Source organism: Aulonocara sp. 'chitande type north' Nkhata Bay, linkage group LG22, assembly GCF_057382095.1.
Source record: "Aulonocara sp. 'chitande type north' Nkhata Bay isolate Kocher_YH1m ecotype deep benthic linkage group LG22, A_spYH_male_GT1.1, whole genome shotgun sequence".
Lineage (NCBI taxonomy): Eukaryota > Metazoa > Chordata > Actinopteri > Cichliformes > Cichlidae > Aulonocara > Aulonocara sp. 'chitande type north' Nkhata Bay.
In genome coordinates, this window is record NC_141364.1 from 21038068 (window position 1) to 21060024 (window position 21957).

Below are 21957 nucleotides of genomic sequence, written 5' to 3' on the forward strand. Positions count from 1 at the left end.
TCACCTGATACTTGCGAGAATCCTGAGGAGACAGGGAAAGACAAAGTACTGCCTGAAGACATTCTCTTGCAAGAAGAGGACACTGAATTTAACTCTGAGACTAATCTTGATGTTGACATTAAGGCCAGACCTCAGCGGTTGAAGAGGGCTCCTTTGAGGTTAACTTATGATGAACCAGGTCATCCCAGTGTGGTAGCCGCCACAACAGTGAAATATGTCTCTTGTTTTTATAAATGGATAGGCACACCCATCTTTGCTTAGTTGTGTGTTTTACTCACCTGTTGTGCCATAATGGTTTATGTTTTCAAGGTACAAAGTCATGAGGGCATGCTTTTCTTTGGTGGGGGGAGAGTGTAATACTCTGATAAATATCAGTGGTATTTATTTTGTTTTCATGAGAATAAGTCGAAGAGAAAATAACAGTTCATGGTGAGGTTAAGAGTGGTATAGATATGTGATATAAATGTTTGTATTAAAATGCATAAATAGTGTGTGAAAAAATCAGTTACGTTAAAAAACCATAATTTCATGGAATGTGAATGTCTGTTAAAAGAGAAGAAGTGTAACTTGTTTTGTATGCTACGTCACGAGAGGTCATGACTTGCAGATGACTTCCGGGGGAAAGAGACTCGGGAGGAAGAGAGGAGAAAAAAAGGAGGATTACTAAAATGGCATAGACGAAGCATGGACTTCGGGACTGCTTATGTCACCAAAGTTGTTCGGCAACAACATATCACCCGTCTGCGGACTTCCCGGTAATCATTCGGAGCGTTTGAGCCGGGCTTCCCGTATCTTTTGTGCTTGGCTAAGCACGAGGCACGTTTGGCTACGTTGGCTAGCTGGAGCTAGGCTAACGCCACGGTCCTGGCTAACGGAGATTCCGCCGGAGCGAAGAGACGGAGTTTGAGAGTTGTCTCGGGAGAGAGTCGCTAACCGTGGATGATTTGCTGCTATCTAAGGAACCGGAGATTCGTTGCTCGCTGCCGCGAGTGGAGACGGTTGCTGCCACAACGAGCGAGTTATTCATCGGAGGAGGTGGAGACATCACGGATACTCGGAGGTATTGTTGTTCTTATTAAGAGCTCCAACTAAAGCGCGCCAACAACAAAAATAAACTAAGAGTGCACTCTGGGGAAAGAATAACATTGGACAGGTTAAGGGAAAAAATACTAAAATCTATCCCCCGGGGGTTTATTGTATGTTTTGTATATGTGTTTTTTTTCATGGAAAGAAAAAAGGGTTGGATGTGAATTTCCTGCAATTGTTTAATACATTTTCTAACCCTGAGATCCTGTGTTGGGTTTATTGCATGGTGTCTTATCATTTGAGTATTCACATGTATTAGCCTTAATCGGTTAAGTGTATTTCCTTAGCCTCCGCTTGTCTGTGTAGACACGAGAATCATATGAACCTTAGACTGATATTTATTTTTCGAGATGTATCTTTTATCACAGAATGTTTAAGTAGAGTCAAGACTGCACCCGAGGGCATAAGGGGGGAGTCTTGTCACACGAGCCGGTGGTAAAAGTGTTACATAGTATAATAGTTGCATTTCTTAGGGACACCATCCCTATCATCGCTATTATCTACAAATCATACCAAGCTTCACAGGGACTTGTTTTAGGAAAGAACCTATTTTACATGGTGAAGTTTTCCTTCTTTCCCTCTGTCCTTTCCTCCTCTGCTCGATGTGTGAGAATGCCTAATTTGAAATTCTGTAGGCAGAAACTCACAATGTAAAGGTCTTAACCCTGGCTCATTTCCAGTCCTTTTGTTTAGTCCTCTTAACTTGACTCTTTTCAAGTACCTAATACCTCAGTGACTTATAGCTTGGTGCTCAAGGTTCCTGCTGCTCTACTGCCCCTCCTTAGGGCAACTGAACTGTTCTTCAAATGTTTCAGAGGGTTGGCAAACATCCACCTGTTTAGAGGCAAAGCAACAAGCATAACTGAAGGACATTTAGGTGAAGACATCATTGGAGTATTTAAATGTGAGAGCCATAGCTTAGCTGCTCTGGTGATTACTAGAGAGAAAGAAATTGCACTTTAGGTACAAGATGAGATACCACAGGGTAGAAGAATATTGTTGCTTTTAAATGGGAAATTGCACCCAGACGTTTTTGGGGTAATGTGACTTTGATACAGGGATCATGAAGGCCACCAAAATCCACCTTTATGTTCTCCACAAAAACAAGATCAAAGGAAATGACATCTACGCAAAAAACCGAAGAAGGAGTTACAGCAGTGATATCTGAGAGTTCAGCAAAAGGAGGAGAGGGAGAAACCTAATGGCATGTCTCACATTGATCGACCTTGGAGCCTGTGTCTTGGAGATGAGTCGCTGATATACGCAGCATGCTGAGTATGGGAATGGTCAGCATTGACATCCAAGTCACGTTTGCAACGGAGTGTTGTATGGCGCTATAATCACGGTCAGCCTATAGAAGAAAGAGACAAAGGAGGAGAGAGAAGAGGTGCGCGGCAGGCAGCTCAGCTGAAGGTCTTCTTCAAAACAATTGTGCTAGAATAAAAAAAGAAATTTTTCGGACTTGCTCCACGCAGTGGCTGACATTTGATTTTGTCGATAAAGACAACATGTAGTTATAACTATCATGTAATGGTGTGGGCGTATTTTCACTCATTATTTGCTACTTTACAACAGGTCTGCATAGGAGGCGTAACATTAAGAGCTTAGCAGCTCCTATTGAATATGTTTACACAGAAGACATCAGGCACAGTGTTGAACTTAGCTGTTCACAGACTCAGGCCAGGACTGGTACACAGGAAATTCAATTAAAATATGACTAGAGGTGCATTAAGGGGCATATCGCACATAATATACATGCTGTTTTGTGTTTTCTCTGTAGACACAGCTTTAAATATCTCACCAGCACTTATCCGCCACACTTGATACAGTACTTGTACACGGGGAATTTAAAGGCACTGCACATTTTCCCGTAAATGTTTTGCAGATTTCAGTTTTTTGTCCTTGCCAGTAATATTTTATATTCACGGCTCTGGGTACAGAAATGATGCAGTCCACCTTGAGTAGAGACTTCTGAGATTATAATAAGACTGACTAAATCATGTTTGTATTACATCTGGTGCATAAGTTGCACAGCTTTTGGGAAGTAGTTTCATGCCATTCTGTATGCGAACTATTTCTGGCATCCTCATGTGAGTTTGAACTTCTATGCGTCCTTTTGTTTTTTAAAGGCAGTTTCTTTGGGGTTGATTTGGGTAAATGTTGTCAGGGTATCAAGACTAGGTCAGGCTATTGAGGCTTAGGTTAGAAAAGCCAATTATCAAAGAGATGAGAACTTTATTATGACTGATACAAATGGCTAATCGAAAAATAAACCTAGTGTGACCTGCCTTTTGACTGTGATGGTAATTTGCATCTTTAACTTCTTTCTGAGGTATTTAAGCTCTTTTTTCTTTCCTTAGTATAATATATGGCATCAAACCTGTGTCAGGGTTATGTCGTTGTGCACATAGAGCAAGACTTTCCTCCAGAATAGAGGAACAAAGTTGTTGCGAGTGGCTCAGGAACATGTCGGCTAATTAAGTGCTCTTCTCTCTTTTGTAGTAAATGTTTCTTCTCTGTCAAGCCACATTTTTTTAACTATATCTTGAGGGCTAAAAAGCAAAATGCCCAAAATAAGGGTCAATGTTTGAAATCTATTCGTTTAATGCTACCTGAGGAATTTGTATTACCCGCTGTTCCATTGTCTGTAGACTCAGAAAGACCTTTTACGAGTGACAGTAAGATTTGGATAATGCATCTTTGTGGCTCAAGTGGCCCTGGTGTTGCATGGTCCTATTGAGTTCAGACTCACCTCTGTCAAACCTCAAAGAACTGCGGATCCACGGAGGTGAGGAGAAAACTTGGCCATTTGCTTCTCTTAGATGTATCCATGTGTTGCAAAGGCAAAGGGCTCACCAGCCCCCAGACATGCTCCAGGGAGGTGGATGGTTCTTCCACTCCTTCAAAGCTCAGTCAAACTGAGTAGAAGTAAGATGCAGCGATGAGCTTAAGCTCATTGTGCAGCTCTCACAGAGAAATGTGTGGTGGCCCTGAAAAACACCAACAAATAGAAAAATGCTGAAAAAGGACAAAACAAATAGAAGTCAATTAAAACACAGAAGAAATTGAAATGAATTCCACAAAAGCTCCTAAAACCAGAAAAAAAGACTCACAAAACACAACAGAAGTGTTTTTGGGGAGACAATAAAGTGACGGAACAGTTGCTGAAGTGAAAAGCAAATAGCCAATCTAAAGTATTACATGAATCATGTGAAAAACACACATTACCAGCATCTTTTTATCGTCAACACTGTAAAATCCTCTGCTTCTTTAAAACATGCCTCAGTGCAATCCTTCACATATTTTAGTTCCTGTCACTTCTCCAGCTGTTACATCGCGTTATTGTCTCCACTATGTCTCTTTTTTTCTACTTCCTTTATGTTTTATTCAACGTTTGGTGCTGTTTTTCTACTTTCTGGTGTTTTTTTAATTCCAGTGCATTTGACTGGATTTGAAATGCAAGCTGGGAAAACAAATTTATCTGCAAATACTTCTCAAATCTAAGCCACGTCCATGTCTTTGTAAATATATGTGTGTGTTCGATGACACAATAAAAAAACGAGTACCTTAGTGGACTGTAGGACTGTAAAGGTTCACTCTAATAACTCTATCACTGAAAACAATGAAAAGCCAAACTTTCAGATATTCTACCCAATATTAAATGCATGTATGGAAATCAATAACCCCAAGAAACATGATAAAACACCATGGTTGATACCCACTACTGCTGCTAGTTTTGCTCCCAAGCTACATCCATTCATTGACTCCTTTCAGCTACACAGAGCCTGACCCACATCCACAACAAAAAGCCCCCAAATGGAAAACATAACCTTTTGACCTGTAATCATAATTCCACCAGTAAACAACCTTTCCCAGCATGGGTTCAAATAGTTCCAAAGGGTAAATTTAAAAACGTGTAGTACCTTTGTTTTCTCAAAGAGAATGCTTGGGGAGAAAACAAATGAAAAAATGAAAATGGAAAGAAAAATAGCAGTTTTTATGGAAAACACGTGTTCTGATAAGCAGAGTCGTTGCCCAAAGGAATGAACAGCTTTGGAGCTGAAGAGATAATCTGAAATTCCTTCTTCTCTCTGGTGAAACCAGCAAGTGTAGCTTCCCCTAAGGGTGAATTAGGTTTCACAGCAGAGTAATGCTTTTTGTGAATATCAAATAAAGGTACTAATATAGTCAGACAGCAGAGAGAAATGAGAAAAGGAGAAAGGAGATGCTACTCTGGAATATCATTTAAATGCATGCATGTTGCCTGTGTTAAATGGTAGTTTCATGTGTCAGAGAGGTGTTTTCAGTATAGCTACAACAGTGAGAACAACACTGGAAGTCACTTTTATTATGCTGTTCCTTTGTGAAGCTGCTGTTGTAGAAAAAAAAATACTCCAAGTAACGAAGATAGAGCCCTAAACGTGGTCTTCTTCTTTTTTTTCTTTTTTTTTTAAAGGACTATGTTATGTGAAGCGTGTAGGTGGCACTCATCAGACGATTATCGGATGCCAATGAGTGATCCAGGATAGTGCAGATGTAACCAATGGAAGAGCAGGAGGCGGATGCTCTTCAGTTTGCAAACCAACGCAGGTTCTTTCTTGTGCTCTCTAGAGGGCCATCCCTGGCGATTAAAAACAGAGGCAGTGTAGGAATGTACTAAACATGAAGAGGAGACATTATGTGATTTAAATGAAATTTAGCTTAATTCTATAAGCTAAAAGTAATTGTACAAACTGGGCAATCTGCTGATGATCAGCGGTCCAACTGTCTCATTGGTGTTTGAGAGGGGTTCATTCACCATGGGTCTAAGATGTTTTTGACTACAGAAAACAAACAAATAAACAAAAAAACAAAAAGGCTTTTGAGAGCTGCAGTGTGCATTGGACATGGGCTGAGGGCGATGTGGAGGAAGAGATGGAAAAAGCAAAGCAGAGGAGGTGGAGAGGAATGTAGAAGATACTTTCTGTGAGTTTCTTGATAGGCCAAGATTGGAAACAAAGCAAATACTACAGCAAAGTGAAATCCCAATAAATCAGCTAACGCAGATAGCTGCGTTTAATGACACATCAGGCTCAGTCTCAGTGGCTAATTGTGGACAGGATTTGTTAAGGTCTTTATTCTCTCACTGCATCTTAATTGTGTTAGACGCACCTTTTCTTTTTTCTTTTTCTGTAAATCACAGGCATATATGTTTTATGTTCCTTTATGATACATATATACTACGAGTAATAAGTCCTGATTATGAGGCAGTTGTTCAGTGTGTCATAAGATTTATACTATAACTATAGAATAAGGAGAAAATATGCTGTGAATAAGAGTGCAGACGGCTACGAATCAAGGATGAAATATTATATGCCAGTTTAGGTGAGGTCAGCTTAGATACTTTACTATAAATGGTGCATCAGTTTGTTTTGTAAAAGAAGATATGAATGAATCATTTCAGTGATGATAGTCACAGTCAAAGGGGAAGGAAATATCCCTCTTACTGTTACTGGGCAAGAGACCCTGACAGGTCGCCCAACCATCACAGTGCAAACTCAGAGAGACAGATAAACATTCACACCTAAAGCCAATTTAGAAGCAATGATTAACCTAACGTGGATATTTTGGGGCTGTGAAAGGAAGGTTTTCGGAACAATCCTTGCAGATTAGGAGCCAGGACCTTCTTGACCTGTATTGTCTGGCAAAGAGCACTGGTAAGACCGGGGCATGCTTACCTGTTTGGGGGTCTGGGGAGATTGGACCGTGGATCTACACCTTGAGCTCTTTGTCTTGTTGGGAGAGGGCACTATGTTGGTACACACTTGGTCAGCAGCATCCACAAGCGTTCCTAGCACTGTAATGAGATAACCACTTCACCTAATGATTTAATAGTTCCTTTTCTAGTTGCCTGCTTGGACTTGTTACACAGAAACCCTGAAAACCAGGACACTACCCAGCCTCAGGAGAGTGTTGTCCCTGACTGAGCGAAGCCGCAGGGCACAGATCCCCTCGGGTTCTAGAGGAATAATCTGTTAACAGTTGCACAGCGTACCCATGTTTGACCACATTTTATTATACACACCTGTTCCCCAACCTTATTCAGCTCGAGTGTTTTTCTGGGCCACTGCGACCACACTCACACACCGTGGTGCTGATGGAGTCAGGCAGGGATGTAAGTGGATCAGAGATATCGACTCTGTTAGCAGTTTCATTTTTGTAGAGTCTTATTTTTTCAAAGATGTGTGTTTTTGTCTAGGCTTTTTTTGCGTGTGAATAATGCTTTGTGGATGAATACTTTTTAACTGACTCACTGCAGAATCTGTGCTCACAAGAATAGCTTTCAGGTCTTTAGAATGGATAGGGTGCTGTTAAAGGGGCCCTATTATTGAATGTAATGTAAATCTCTGCACGCTATCCACAGCTTTTTGTGTCTATTTAAAAAAAAAAACTTTTTAAAAACCATTTATCATTTGATACATGCTGCTGGTGAAAACTCAACTTTTCCTAGTGTTGTTGCTGTTTTTTATTGCTCACGTGTTGTGAGGAAATACCATGTGATGTGTTTATCGCAGAGCTAGTGGAGACGCATTAGGGTTAGCTCAGGTAAAATACTGTACCCAGTGTTTCTGTGCTAAACTAACCCCCACACAGCAAATCTTCAGCCTTCCTCTTTCCTCATGATAAATGTGATATGATGGAGTCAGCATGTGGTAAAACTCCATGCCTCACTCGAGATAGTCATACTGTTGAGAATCAACTCCCACGTACACACGTCAATGGGAAAAATCCGTCACGTCTGTTTCATAAACTTTGAAAATTAATATTTATTATTGTTATATCCTTTATTTAGCCAAGAAAAAAGATCTTTTTCTAGAGAGACCTGGTCAAGAGGGCAACAGAAATTACAAACAGTGTCTTACCTCTTTAGATACTGGCCAGGTGCGTTCATAAAGAGCAGATCACCACAATCCAGTGAAGGCAAAAAAGTTGCAGAAATCAAATTACTGATTACTGGCATTATGTTAACCTTCATAACATTCATAGGGCTGTTTTCTAACACCTAATTATGGCATGGCATTTAAGAGAGCACAAACATGTCCCTAAAACTTGCAAAATAACTGTTGCAATTGCATGAACATTCGTGTAATATTACATGTAATGTAACTGATGTTATGCATTCACTATTAATAAGAACTTGTTAGAGAAAAGAGTGAAATCACTTAGGTGGAAATCTGTGCTATAAATGCTACACCGTAGGTATAGAGACTTGTGAGTGATAGTAGGAGGTGCACAGGTAAACAGATTGGAGTGAAGCGAACACTCTGAATAAACTCAAGTTAAACAAACATGAAACAGCAACAGTAATTAACAGTCAATTACCAGTCAAAAGATGAAGAGAAGTGGGTCTTTCAGCAGGATAATCACATGAAGCCTACCAGCTGCTGGAAGAATGTTTATCCCAGTAGAAAGCTGAAGTCGAAGAGTTAAATTTCCATCCTGAGAAATTCAAGCACCTTTAGCAACACAAGACTTTACCTCCTGTACAGCTTGAAACACTTCTTTGAAAAGTGTTTCCCACATTTTTCCCTGTTCATATACATAGCAGTCACTTTAATAAGAGCAAACTACCATGAGCCCTGACCTGCACAGAGATTTTCTAGAGTTATTGAGGTCCTTTCCACTTGGATATACTGATATCTAAAGGCATGTTATACTTTTTTTTATCTCTTCCCCAGCTGTAAGCAGAGAAAGACTAGCCCTGCAAATCAAATTAGCTGTCTAATGGACAGAGATGAAGAGAAGGAGCAGGAGGGGAGGAAGAGTTGTGATACATCTGTAGGATTACACTGTTTTACCTTTTTTGTGAATGGAAGTAGGGAGAGAGTGAAAGGGAACGAAAAAAGGCTCGGTGGTCTGAGTACTTTTAACTTCTGGATGATTTTTTTTTTTCATGGATATATAAACAAATTACACCGATCCTCTCAGCACAAGGCTCGGGACAATCAATGGAACTCCAGCAGAGCGGCGGCACTGTAATAGACTTCATATTGCCTTACCTCTCTAATGGAATCCTTTGCATGAGCAACCACGTCTGAAGTCTGGTACCGACATCCACACATACCCAGAAATACAGTACAGGCAAATGAACGCGCGCACACACGCACACACATAGTGAAGGCAGAACAGTAATGGACTTATCAGACTGATTCAGTCTTGATATCTGAAAGTTAAATCGGTACCCCGAAAACATGTTTGAAACCTCAATGCCATCTGCCAAGTTAAAACTGATCCTGGCCTGGCACCACAGCAAAAACTCATTTCCTTTATGAATTCCTTAAACCAACCCAACCTTTGTCATCTTGTTGGCTGCAAAATCATTGATTGAGGAATTATAACTGAGACATATTTGGTGTGAGGCCTTTTCCAGATAAGAATCAGTAAGGCTTTAACGGATATGCGAAAATACAGAGTCAAGACTTATAATACCAATAATCTTTATGAAAAATAGAGGAAGAAAACAAAGTTACAAGTGATATAAAGCATCTCATTGTTTAATGGAACAGAAAGCACCTGTTTCTCTTGTTAAAAGGATTTGGATCAATTTTGCGGAGCTTTAAGTGTTTGAGAAATCAGTGCCATCTCATTTTCTTATCCTGCTTTGCATGAAAACATCTTGTGTCCTTGAAGAGTGGGTGAAAAAATGCAGTCAAAACTATCTTATTATTTCCAGCATCATCCTCTGTCTTTAGCTGTGTTTTCTTTTCTATTCTCTCCTACGTGTTTTGTCTATTGTGTGTTTCATTTATTTGTGGCCATCAACAGCAACCGAACCAAAAAGCAAGGGTAAGAGTCACATCTGAAAATTATTCAGCTAAATAGGCCTGATAGATTCCTGTAAAAGCTTTCTTTAGAGGGAGCGGGAGAGAGAGAGTCTCCGTGTCTGGCAACTTAAAATATAGTAATTTGCGAATGCTGGCTGTCTTCAGTGAAATGTTTGCCCACTCACAGCAGAAATTGCCTGTGTGTGGGCTTCCCATGCACTGGCCATACATAACCTGCTATAGAGTGAAAATTACATGGTGCAGTTTATTGGCTCTTCTAGCAAATATTTTAATAGTTCACTGAGCATCAGTAAAGGTGTGCATTTCCTGTCAGGGGAAAGGGTTTTTTTTCCCTGTGAAGAATTTCCATGCCATTTCCTTATACAGGAAAATAAATCATCTAAAAGTACACAAATACAGTATATATTTGGTCAAGAAACATTAAAGACAAATTAAAAATCTACCAAACCCTTAGAATTACTTAAAATATTTATTATAGTTTTTCTACAAGAAGAGTTTCACGACCCAAAACAAATAAATGAAGACATGCTGGGAGCCACTTGGGCAGCACTGTGCTACCCACAACTTACCAAATATGTCTTACTGCAAACCAAAATGTTATATCTGTGTCTGTCCCAGAGTGTGTGTGGAGAGGACCTCACCAAAGGTGCGAGCCTCCCAACAACATGGCTCTTTGCCTTACTAAAGGGGAAAACTTGACAAAAACATATGAATAACTCCCAAGAAACCAAATAAAACAAAAAATTAAAAAAATCTATTTTTTTGTTTTGTTAAAAAAAGAAACAAACTAAAAACACATTTTTAAGGCATTTTCCCCAACATAATTACAGTCATTAATTTATCACATGAAAACAGTTTTCTTACTCTTAGCATGAACCAATATTTAAACATATATAAAAACAAACAAACAAAAGCGTTGCTACAACTATTGAACTTCAGATATGAGACCAGTGGGAGCCAGTATAGCCGTGTGATTGTTGAAGGGACATGGGTTTCAATTGACCTTAGACCAGCGGTCCCCAACCCTGGGGCCACCGGTCCGTGACTCGTTTGGTTCTGGGCCGCGACAGTTGAGGCTCGGTTGGGAAATTTATGGTTTTCAGGGGTTTTTATTGGTTTTTATAGTTTTTTTTTTAAAAAAAAATTGTTTTTATTTTATTGTCGGTTTCTCTGGGTCTTTTCCCGTGTGTTATGAACAAATCTTAAATCTTTTGGTACCGGCACTGGTTTTATTTTGTTGTATTTATCCACGACACCTAAAAGGCTGGTTCGTGAAAATATTGTCAGACATAAACCGGTCTGTGGCACAAAAAAGGTTGGGGACCGCTGCCTTAGATCATTTCCTGTGTTTCATTCCCCCTCAATTTCTCACCCTTTCCTGTCTAACCCTACCATCCTGTCAAAAAAGGCTAACGGCTACAGCTGTTCTTACTTTGACAAACACAGGGTTCAATATTTTGTGGTGACGGTGCTCCGTTAGATCCCAATGGCACCAACTTTTCTGGTAGAAAATCATCTTTATACTATGTGCTGCTTTTTTTCTACAATCAATTATTAATATTCACAATTACGTGTCTTTTTTTTTATTACAAAAGTGAAGAGTGAGTGAAGGTAAAACTAACAAGTGGCTCCAGACCCACCGTTTCCCTTTCAACAGTCAGGTTAATAGAGGACTTAATGCTGACTTTATATTTCTCGTTGCAGATATGAGAGGGATAATAATCTGTTTTATCACCACAACCTAAAACATCGAGAAGTGTTTAAACTCTCTCAGAAACTAGTCTCTTCTTTACAATCCCATCATTCCTAATTAAGTACCTAGTTAAATATTTAGACAGGTTATAGTGATTTTCAACCTGGTGGCAGATGAAATTCTGTATGTGGAAGAAACTACAAATTTAACCCCGTTCAAGTTTCAGATTGATACTCTTTGGCAGGAATATCAGTTTATTTTATTTTAAAAATGATAATGTCATTGTTTTTTTACAGTGTGTTCAGTAAGCTTGTGCAATGTAATCCCCTGCCTCGCCAAAGGAATTGCTGTATAGAGCAATGCACAGGAGGAGGAGGGAGGACAGAAAGAAACAATAATGGTCTCTGCAGTTCAGCATTTGCTCATTAATCATTCATTGGCAGCCAAGTGGCAGCAGCAGGGAACACTGTGAGATTTCAGATTACGGTATCAAATCTCGGTTTATAAATAGAATAGTTATGGAGCAAGTTGGCAGAATACCATCACTCAAAGCCCCCCTCCTCCCACAGGTTCCTGAGTATTCACAGAATTTTCTGTCTAGGCTTTGGCTAGTATGTAACCAGACTTTTACTTAAAAGAAAATTTTGTATGAAATATGTATGAAGAACATTTGTCTCCCTCTCTTAGACATTTATGAAATGTCACATAGCCGTTTTACGTATAAGCTACAGCTGTTAGCTAACTTTTCCAGCTGTAGCTTAAACGAGCGTTCTCTCCCTTCATTTCGCACCAAGTCATGTCAACGTCTGATGTGTACACGGCACCGCGATTGATAAGAAAATGCTTTCCCCAGTCTTGTTTGTGATAGCGATGCTTCACTGCCACTCATCTCCGTCGTTCAAGGACAGCCTGTCGGCTGATGAAGAATGGCAGAGTCCTAGAGTATAAGCTCATCTCGTGGCAGAGGTGATGAGAGGGGGATGTTCGATCTTTCCTGCCTCGCACTCCCAGAGACACGCTGGTGACAAGTGACACCTTCTATTGATTAATGCTCCATGGAAATGCCATATCTAATATGCGACGCAGATACACTACTACACTACACTGTACAACAAAAAGGCTCTTATGAATTAATTGTTGAATTGACACGGGACTGCTTCTTGCTCGTCTGTCTCATTTCACTTGCCGCTTGACTTAATGACTCAGTATTTCTACTTGGCAAATGTGATCATTTTCAGAAAGCCAAGCACTGAGGTTAGAATTAAGTCACCAGGTTTACTCCACTATTCAACCCGTGCCAGTGATGTAGCTTTAAGTGGGCAGCTTTAGGGATGACTGGTAACATTCTAACCTGAACTCAAACACTTTTACAACTCACCAGTAAGTGCGATGAGCAGCTATCAGCCTATTGATGACTAACTGAGGCATTAAACCAGATGTTTGAGCCTTGGAATTTCAATTATTCTGCTGTAAATTGACTCTGGTAGAACACCGAATTTGGTCCTCCTGCTATTTTCCTTCTTCTGTTCTCAGCCTTTTCAGTTTCTCTTTGAACATGTTGTTCTTCAAACTTTAGCACATGTCTTTGATGTCTGGGTTTGGTAACGGGGGATGGAGGGCTTAGAAAAAGAGGTATTTCATACAAAGGTGAGATGTCTGTACATGGAGGTCTGGAGTACCTGCAACACGTAAATGAATGCTTCTCTTGGCTGCATTTCATTGCCAGCGCATGTGTGACTGAATGCATGCACGGGGCAATTCAAACAGAAGGTTGAATTCTTTCACAAGACTGGTTTAATGCCAATGCACATGTGCGCAAGATCAATCCTACTCTTAAACTTTAGAGGAAGAAATATTTTTAACCACACCACAGCTCCTGTTGTCATCCTTAGACTCTCTTTTGTTCACAAAGGTGCTATGCATCTGGCAGTCCAATGTCTTTGTGACTCTGAGCCAGATACAGATATGAAAATCAGAATCAGAAATAATTTATTAATCCCAGAGGAAATTGTGTAAGGGAAAGCATAAATGCTGTAAATGACAGTCAGAGATAAGACAAGCAAAGAATGAAAGCCGCCGACCCCAGATAAGAGTAATGTGGTTGGGTGTTGTGCAGGGCCAGAAAGCATAAGCAGGACATCAGTCAATCAGTGTGTGTGGGTGGATGTACATGTTGGCTCCAACATTAGCTACAACATGATTGACATGTTAGAGCAGGGGATGCAGCAGGCCGTAAGCTGTGAGAAAAGAGACGACCACCACATCACTCAGCTGTCAAGAGGCTAGTTATTGGGTAAAGTATGTGATGTACAGTATCCTGCTACACGTTATGGCAGGGTCCATGTCACAGTCTCGTCTGGGCTGACAGCGTGAATTTATTTTTTCAGGACTATAAGGAGTCCTCCACAAATGACACAGACATTCTGCACAGTTTTTTGAAACAGGGTCTGCGTTTTAAAAAACAGGTCTTGCAACATTTATTTTTAAGGACATGTCGACCTATAGTGTCAGTACCGGAATACGTTGTTATCAGGCGTGTCTGTCAAACTATACGGAAAAGGTTGAGATCTTTTGAGACTCTAAGAAGGGTGGATGAAATATTTTTTGGATTCTGTGAACTTTTCAGTGAAATGGTGTACAGATTACTTATAGGAATATCAGGCAAACACATCTCATTTTGTAATTAGTCATTCCAGTTGATGTGTTACATTTTTATTCCTCTGTATGACAGCTTTGATAAGTGTGCAGAAGTGCTTTAAATTGGCTTCTTTCTTATGGCCAGTATAGGTCGACTCCTCTAGCTGCAAAAAAAGAAAAGTGTGATTGTTCCTTTCATCAGTCATCTCAGTAACCAAGTTTCCAATTAGTTTATGCTCAATGTAGTTTCATATTGAGTACAACTTGTTCAATCTGTAAATTTTGTAGATCCTCACAAGGAGAATAAAGTGAAGTAAGGCTTAGCCTGGGCCAGTCTTGTGGCTGACAAGTCATTGCAATGCAAGTGTGCAGTATCCCACACTTTCTCAGTCAGATCAACCTCTCAGCCAAATACTCAGCTCGAGGTTTGAACATGGGTGACCTCATATTGACCGAATTTCCTTGGAATGCCCTTGGAATTGAAATACGTTAAGGTCCAGTTTATGATTATTATTATTATTATTAGTGGTAGTAAAATTAGTTTTAAGGTGATTAAGTAATAGTGCTATTGACATTGATAAAACATTCTATTATTAATATGATGAAGGTGATGTGGTCCATGCTGCACAGCTGTATAAGTAAGTCAAAAGCCAGATGGTGTAAACTGTAAAAGGCTTAATGATAGACTGTTTGTATGTGCTGTGTACCTCACTATGTACTGACACAAAGTTTTTCAAGCTTGTGTAGGGAGCTGTAACGCTTGCGTGAACTTTCGCTTTCCTTATTGTGTGTGCTACAAGCACATCAGATCTTTCCTGGTATCCAAGCAGTAGTATGTTTTCCATCGTGCTCATGTTGCAGAGCTAATTTGCAGTGAAGTTGAGCCGACTGACTCCTCTCCATTAAACATCTAACTTACCCGACTAAAATGAGATGACTTTGCTGAGCTGCCTACTGCCCGTTTCTATAACTGGAGGAAATGGGTTGCTGTTTTTCTCTAGCACACGCTTGACTGAGCTATATGATGATCTGGTATGATGTGATCATATGCTTGTGTGCGTGTAGAGCAGTGTGACACGAAGAGCACTATATCTTTTCTTTTCTTTTCTTTTCCCCTTGTTCGCATCTTTCAGTCCTTTTGCTTTCTCTCCACTTTCATACATGATTCTTTTATCACCTCTCGCTTCTCGCTAAATTTCTCCACTATCTACCTGCAGTATTCTTCTTTTTCTCCCTCCTCCATCACATCCATAATGAATTTGGGTCTGTGGTCTGTGTGGGGTTCAAAGCTTCTCCTTACTGTTGCCTCCCCAACTGGGTGCTCCCATGGTGCACCAAATGCCTCTCTTGAATATTGAATAAACCCCACGACCACCTCCGTGCTTTCTAATCAACATCGCCACTATTTTCTAACTATTACTCTGCACGGGGGCCTGGTGCTCTGGAGGATGGATGGGCTTTGAATCTGTTGTGTTGTGAGTGAAGGTAGAGATAATAGACACAGGCAGGTTGAGCATTTGAGGTTGTTTTATGCAATTCCATTTTGATTACAAAGCCTTCCCTCTCAGCTATAGAAAGTACCTTTAGAAAGTACTTGATCAATGTCTCATACTCGATTGCATGCATGTACTTGATTGCTTGTATATAACATTCACTGTGGCCCCAGACTGCCCGCAGAAATAGAAGCTATATTATGCAGGAAATTCATAAAGTACTTCTTTTTGCAAGATCGCTAATATTGCAAAACATCCATATTCAGAATTCATCATTGAATATTTTGTCCAGGAGTGCTTCCTTTAGCACCATGTTGAATTGACTTTAAGCCGATTGATCGACTGAATATGACTGAATGACTGAATGTTAGTAGAGATCATTCATTGCCTTGTGAATGACTTTTGCTTCTAATTATATCTCACTGATATACTGACTTGTAAGGGAAAAATTATATAGTTAAACATTTTTACGTTGAGAGCAGTGGGATTTTTAAAACATGTGTTTTAGTTGTGCACATGCTCTGTGTTGAAATATTGAGCACTGCTTTTCCCCAACACTTGGACTTATTGATATCTTCACTTAACTTAACAGCTACTGGATCAGAGTTAAACATTAATCAGATAACATACATTTCCTCTAAGTGTGAGCCATATGCCCAGTTTTTGTGCAACTATATGTCTTTTTCTGTGTAGTACTCATTGGTGCATTCTGTCTGTTGTCCAAATAAACTGTTGGTACAAAAACATGCGAGGTATCATTGGTGTTGTTTAGCTATCATTCATGTTTTATCCAACTTCTCTGTGAAAGCCAAAGGCCAACCTCACAATTAGCACCAGCAGATCCTTTTGCAAAACAGTCCCACTAGGGACAATCAATCCTATTAGGCCTGCCAAATATAAACAGTTACACTCATGCATTTTCCTTATTTCTTATGGTGGTACGGCTATAATTGCACTTTAATTTGTACATCATTGATAACCAATCCCATGCCAAATCGGGAAAATGCATTGCAGATGATGCAAAGAGACAGTTTAAGAACTAACCAAGGTGATCTGCCCTTTAGTCTGCATTTTTATGTTGCTGCAGACACACAATGTGTTACAATTTATTAAGTTTCCAGCACCACATTCACAGGCTATCAACTTACCTTTCAGTTTTCATATTGTAACATATAGACTGATGCTGCTATCTATCTTTGATAGGCCAGCATGGCCTAGTAATATTGCATGACAGATATATCAGCCTGGCTCTATTACTATGTGCCCGTTAGCTGTAATATTCAGTGGCTGTGTTATTACATGGTTATAGACATAATATAAGCACCTACCTAAGCCTAAAATATTTGACTCCACTCACTTCACTGAGCTGATTGGCTCCAGAAAATTAGAGGAGAAGCAATGATTAGACTGTGAGCAACAGAAGTCGGACTATCATCGCTGTCACTGCTGTTAAGCAGTGAGCTGTGGTTTCTGGTGATTGGTTAGGGAAAATTAAGCCCCCTCCACCGTGGAAATCAGTTAACATGAAGGCAATGTATGAATGAAGATGGAAACAGAGTGAAACGTGTTGACACTTCGGTCTGGTATCAGGCAACAGAGAAACAACAAGTGACAGGCTGAGAAGTTAAGTGCCAGGCAATTAGATGCAGAAACACATATTCACTGAACTATAATGAATAAGCAGCAAAATTCCTATCTTGCTACCTTTTATTTTCTATTCTGGGCCCTCCTGTCATTTTTTCATTCAAACATGAACATAAAACTAGCTTGATTGTGCCTTGAATAAGTTCAAACTGAGAAGCAGCCAAGCTTTTGTATTCACTTTAAATAGACTGTGATAAGCAGCTGTGTGTTCAGAAAGTCTAAATAGATCACCACTGTGATGTATCCGTGATTCACCTCGTCTTCAGACTAACATTATTTCTCAGTAGGGCCAGGCGGATCCCCAGTCGTGTTACTGAGAGCATGTGACCTTGTAGGGTGATGAGAGGAAGAACCTGCCGGGAGCCCGTTGCCACAGTTTTAATTATTTTGTAGTTTGGTGGGATCTGAAAGAAAGATGGCCTTAGTGTGATTGTTTGTGTCAGCATGTGAATGCATAAGCCTTAACCTGTCCATGATCTGAGTGTACATGCACACTGTAGTGTAAATCTGACATCAGTGCTCTCCACCAAAAACCCTTCTATTTGTGACGGTCCTCTTTTAAACCTCTTACATAACCCACTACTCTCAGATGTGTGATATCATAGAACTATTTTTGGTTTTTCCTCTGAAAAAGGCTAGTCAGAGTTAGACAAAGACTTGTCTATCCTTTAAATAATACGCTGGATATCCCTCTCATCTTTACACTTTTAATACACTGTCCTGAATTGCCCAAGCTCCAGTTAGCGGCAGCGCTGTCCTTAAATAATGCTGTGGTTCGTTGAAATGTCAGGAAAAGCTAATGAACTGAAAACTAGAGAAGAAAAAGGTTTATAAAAAAAAAGGTCTTTAAAAAATAGTCTTCCAACCAAACAAAAAATGCAACTGAATAAATGCTAAAAATAAGTAAAATCTAGCCCTGCTCCTGCTTGCATGTGGACTTAAGCCACTTGCGTCCTTTGAACCCTCTGACCTGGATTCAGTGTGCAAAAAGAATTGTTTTTAAGAGAGTGTTAATATGCCTGATGACATGGTTAGACCTTGATATTACTGTTTGCTTTTCATGGCCAGTTTTTATTTACACTGAGAGGACCAAATGATTCTGTGCCAGCACTGAGTTTATTTAATAAAAATGATATTACACCTTTATTACTCAAACACATCTATGGCCGCGTATTTATGATCTCTAAAAGATCAAGTTTTACCTCTAAGAACACAAGAATGACAAATTGATTACTTGTAAATGCTATGTTTTAATTGCATTTTTCTGTGTGTTAACATGAACCGAAAAGCATGCTTTCCTTGTGAAAAGTGGAAAAAAAAAAAGAATATTTTATCCCAAATGTGTTTCTCCGATATTTTTGTGACACCGAAACATGCTGACAGAATGATGCTGCATTGCTGATTTTTTTTTATTTTTTATGATTGATTTCATGTTTTGTAAAGCCTTTTCTCAGCCCTTAACTGACCTCATAAACTGATAATACCAGAGGGGTCAATGGTTACAATTGCTCATGACTCGATGAAATCTACCACTTATGTTATTTTCTCTCCAAACAAAAATTTATTGGTTGACCAGCAACAAAAGCATGGGTTTGCTGGTCTTTCTGTCAGTCTCCTGAGACTTTCTGTTAAGCGTTATAACAGATGAAGCAAAAATAAAATTGTACAAAGAGCACAAACAACTCCTGCAAAAGAGAATAACCCCTGTGAACCTAAAACACCTTGGGGATGGCGAAAAATGTTGCAGAGAAGCAATCATAAGAGGACTGGTTTAAAAATTCCATTAGCTCTTATTGTAGATCCGTGGACGTATCTCCCAGTGTGGGTGTACCAAATAGCCTTAGCTAAATGGAGATTAAGGCAATGCTGGAAAGACCCCTTGAAGCCCTTTAAGACTGGTGTGTAATTTTGGATTTAGCAGTGGTTGCGAGATAAAGGCCTTTCTTTCTGCCTAATTGATGGCTGTAATCCATGTGTTGTTTTAAAAACCTGTCTCACTGATGTGCGAACACAAACCCCTGTGGCTCTGTGCAGAAAGTGGTGATTTAGTGGGCCAAACTGAGGGTCTCCTACTGGTTGGAGGAAGACTTTTATATTTGGGGATCTGCTGTAATGGAAACCCTGCAATTTGGGTACTGTAAATGGGTCAGATGTTGTTTTTGTTTTTTATTTGCTTTTAAGAAGCACAAACCCTTTTCATCACATTACTGTTTAACCACAATATTAGGATATCCAGTCCTCTTTTAAAATTGCTTTACTTTTGAATTATATTTGACTTGATCTTTAAGTTACGCTCTCATATTCTCAGTCAGTTACCTTTAAACAATGCTAAAGTACATTTCCAGTAATAACAAGTCATCAGCAAGTGTACTATTATAACTGCAGCACAGCAACTAATGAAGAGTGAAGATGTCTAGGATGGAGGCTTAATGAGAAGATCACATTCATCACCAAAGTTAGGAGGTGCTTGAACTCCTCAACGCTTTAGTACACTTTTCGGAAATCTACTGATGCACCTTTTGGTCTCAGTCAGAATAATATCCTTGGGTTGATCACTATCATGAATCACAAGTTCTGCTTAATCTCTACAAAGTATGTAATTAACCCTGCGCTGATTCATATCGCTCATTAAATTAACACAAATAGGACATTGAAAATAGAGCACACTGTCTTATTATCTCAGCTCAGCTGCTGGTGCCTAAATGTTAAAGTACCTCTCAAATCTCTGCTCTGACAGTTATTCATGGCTTTTAAAGACGTATGCACAATATCAAAGACATGCCTGTGTCCATTATTTAAAAGCCACGGTGGCGATGGTGTCACAATTTTCGGAATATAATGATATGATGCTTCCTGTACGGTAGTACTATGCATTCAAACGAAACGTGAAAGGCTAAATTAAATGATAAAATGACAGGTCTTTGTCTGTGTGGGCGCACGCTGTTTCTTATATGGGAAATTCTAATGCTAATGCAAAAATTAATTACAGCCATGTTTGCCTTTGGATGAAATTTATGACCTATTGTTGAAAATGTGCTACAATGTGGGAGAGAGAGAATAAAACTTGATTAGCATAGAAATGACAAATGAAAGGTGGGGTGGGTGGAGAGTTGTGACTTTTGTTGGTAAATAGCTTGTTTTAGACTGAGAGGAGGCTTTAAATGGATATACTTGTATTTTAGAGAGGCAGCTGTGCAGGGGAAATGCATCAAGAACATGGTTTCATGAAACAAATTACTAAATAACTCTCAACTTTTAGTTATACACCCAAGTATACTGCCATATGGGTTATGCTCGCTTGCCACATCCCGATTTCATTTCATCAGCTATGGAAAAATACTACATAGTCGGGTCCACTTTGTCTTTGTGAGCCTTTGATTTACCAGAGATGTGCCTCAAAAATGCTTAGACTGCATCTGTTGATGCAGACTTGTCTGTAAAAAGGCAATTATTGAGTGAGGTTCAGCACATTTGATTTTTATTTAAGTGGGTGTCTGTGTGTGTTTGTCAGTGCTGATTCAAAATGCCTACATTTGAAGACAAGAAATGCTTTTAACTTACCAACACGGAGATGAATTAAATTGCTAAGCTGCTTTTCCCTTTTCATCAAAACGTACATAAACACATAAGAACGGGCACCCACAAATCTAAACCTACCATATTCGAGCTGCCGTGTGGTCCAGACTGCTTGAGGATGACAGACAGCTTCCTCAACCAACTGTCAACATCTCCCAGCGAAAGCCTCAGGAGATTCTAGGCATTTTCTAGTAAACCATTTCTCTTGCAGAGACCTGGTAACCCACTGCAGAAAAATAGAGCATAAACACCATTCTGATGTGGAGATGATGGTGTTAGCTAGGCCATGTCATCAGAAGTGAGAATAACTCCATCATAAGGCATCTCTACATTCAACACCAGAGAGAAACACGACAAAGGCTGACCTAAAAACACAGCATGGTGTCCTCTAAAGCTACAACACCATCAAAAAAGACAGACAAAAGTGAAGATCCTTTGTGTAATACTGCGCAAAAGTCTTGAGTCCCTACTCATTTCTTAATATTTTGTCAGGAACCCCAAACCATGACAGAAAATCCACCATGTTTTACAGATGTCTGTAGATGCTCATTCTTTTACCTCTCTCCTGACGTCCCACACATATCGACAACAGTTCGTACCAACAGTTTCAAATTTGGATTCATTAATCTATAAGACCTCTTGCCACTGATTTTCAGTCCAGTTCTTGTGTAATTTGGCATACCTCAGCCTTTGCTCCCTGTTTTCCTTCCTTAAAAACAGCTTCTTGACACATACCCGTGCATTGAGACTATTTCCGATGAGGCTTCAGTGAATAGTAGGTGGATCAACTTAAGGGAAAGATACATCTCTCGGGTACTTCATCAGCTTTTTGCTGGATTTCTTAAGAACATGACTTTCAGATACTGGTAATCTGCCGTAGACGTTTATTTATTTTGGCCTCGCATTTCTTCTTTTGTCCTCCACTCGTCCAGCTTCCTCAAAAAACACACTCCACGCAGTGCAGAGAGAGATATGCCAAGTTTTCAGCTAATAGCTGTTTGCG

General features: G+C 39.7%; 1 protein-coding gene across 1 annotated transcript in view; it reads left to right on the forward strand.

The window, feature by feature from the left end:
* gabbr2 (gamma-aminobutyric acid (GABA) B receptor, 2) overlaps nucleotides 1-21957 on the forward strand; it is a 212175-nt gene that overhangs the window by 75707 nt on the left and 114511 nt on the right. The window lies entirely within an intron of this gene.